This window comes from Phaseolus vulgaris, chromosome 8, assembly GCF_051622355.1.
Source record: "Phaseolus vulgaris cultivar YP4 chromosome 8, ASM5162235v1, whole genome shotgun sequence".
Lineage (NCBI taxonomy): Eukaryota > Viridiplantae > Streptophyta > Magnoliopsida > Fabales > Fabaceae > Phaseolus > Phaseolus vulgaris.
In genome coordinates, this window is record NC_143505.1 from 18,531,846 (window position 1) to 18,533,692 (window position 1,847).

At 35.4% G+C, this 1,847-nt stretch overlaps 1 pseudogene; it reads right to left on the minus strand.

The window, feature by feature from the left end:
* Positions 1 to 348: 348 nt before the first annotated feature.
* Positions 349 to 454, minus strand: LOC137827372 (small nucleolar RNA R71; annotated as a pseudogene).
* Positions 455 to 1,847: the final 1,393 nt, after the last annotated feature.

Genomic DNA, 1,847 nt, shown 5'->3' on the forward strand with positions numbered 1-1,847 from the left:
ATTATGCAATGCACTAAGGGCCAAGGCATTTTTCTAGAATTGCAATACCTGCTACCACTAGGGCCTTGGAGATGAAACCTGTTTTCCTTTGTCTCATTAGGACCCATCAATTTACAGTTATGGATCATGAGGATTCATATACATATTTGTCTACATTTTATGAATTGGTGGGAACAATGGGCTTTTAATCAGGTTATATTGAAATTTTTTATATGCACCTATTTCCTTTTTCATTGGCAGGGAAAGCTAAAGAATGACTCAAATCACATCCAAATCATAGCCTCACTAGCTGGAAGGATGTAGAGAAAAAAATTTTGCAAAGATTTTTTCCAATCTCTCGCTACATCAAAGCAAAGTCTGAAATTTCTATGTTTAGACAAGAATCAGATGAAGCTTTCTGTGAGACATAAGAGAGATTCAAAATGATGCTGAGAAAGGGCCCAAATCATGGGTTTGAAGATATTGCTCAACTGAGCTATTTCTTAATGGTCTCAGATCTGACACTAAGATGTTGCAGCTGGCGGCATAATCATGGTTGTTGATGTAGAACAAGCGATAAGGATTATTGATGCATTGGCATGGACTGATTATCAAGTCCAATATGATAGACAAGGTAATCAAAAGAAAGGGTTGTTAGAGTTGAATACTTCAGACGCACTCTTGGCTTAGAATAAAATTCTGACACAACAGATTAAGACTTTAACTGCAAAAAATGGCTAAATTTCCCTTACAAATACAAGTCGTGCAATTATCTCAGAGCCAGAGTCAATCAATCAGGTGTCATTTTTGTGGAGGTGATCATCCCAATGGTCACTATGCTTATCAAAACAATTCATCTAAAGCAGAAGTAAATTACATGTGTAATCAGGGTAGGCAAGGTGGTTTTCCAACAACAATAATTATTCTCAAGGTTGGAGAAGCAATAAAAATAAAATTTTTGGGTTGAATGAAGATAGTGGTTCATCCAATAATCAAGGTCCTTTCCAACAACAACAACAACCCCTATATACTTCAGTTACTGAAAGACTGAACAAATTTGAAGATGTTAGAATTGATGGCTTAAACAAGACGGGGTGAATTGTTTTTGAAAGATTTTCGCAAGTATTGAAGGTAGAGTGAAAGGCTATGAAGAATTAATCAATGGAAAAACTGTCAAGCCAAATATAAAACTCTTTTAAGTTTGATGCAAAAATTCAACCTGTTGTTTTTACGAAATAACCAGTTGTTTTTATCAGCAGTTTTACCAAAACAAATTTAAAGCAATTTAAAGAGTGTAAGGATAAAGAGATTCACACAAAATATTTATACTGGTTCACTCAACACCTGAGCTACATCCAGTCCTCAGAAACCACTGAGAATTCACTATGTAATCAATCACAAATTTCAACTTACACAACCACAAAGAGGTGACTTTGAATCCCACAAAGCCCACTCACCCTCTTTGCAACCGCATACCACTCCAAGAATGTTGATCTTGATCCCCTCAAGAACACACAACACTTCTTGTCAACACCAGTACATAAATAAATTATTAAGAAGGAAGAGAATAGAAAACACCTGGGTAAATCACAAGATCAAAGATCAGAATACAAGACCCAATCCTATTCCACACTTGAGATGATCCAGAGCTCTTTCAAAACTTCAAAACTGTTTTTGATTGATCTCTTTGCATAGGAGCGTAAAACCACCTTTTTATCTTTCAATCAAATGGTTAAAACAGTTACAACAAAAGCCCAAAAGCTGTTGGAATCATTTAAAACAGAAAAACCACTTAACAGCATTCTGTTAAGGTTTTCAACAAAACAGTCGATTGATTTTTCGAAATAACCGGTTGAATGTTATTTGAC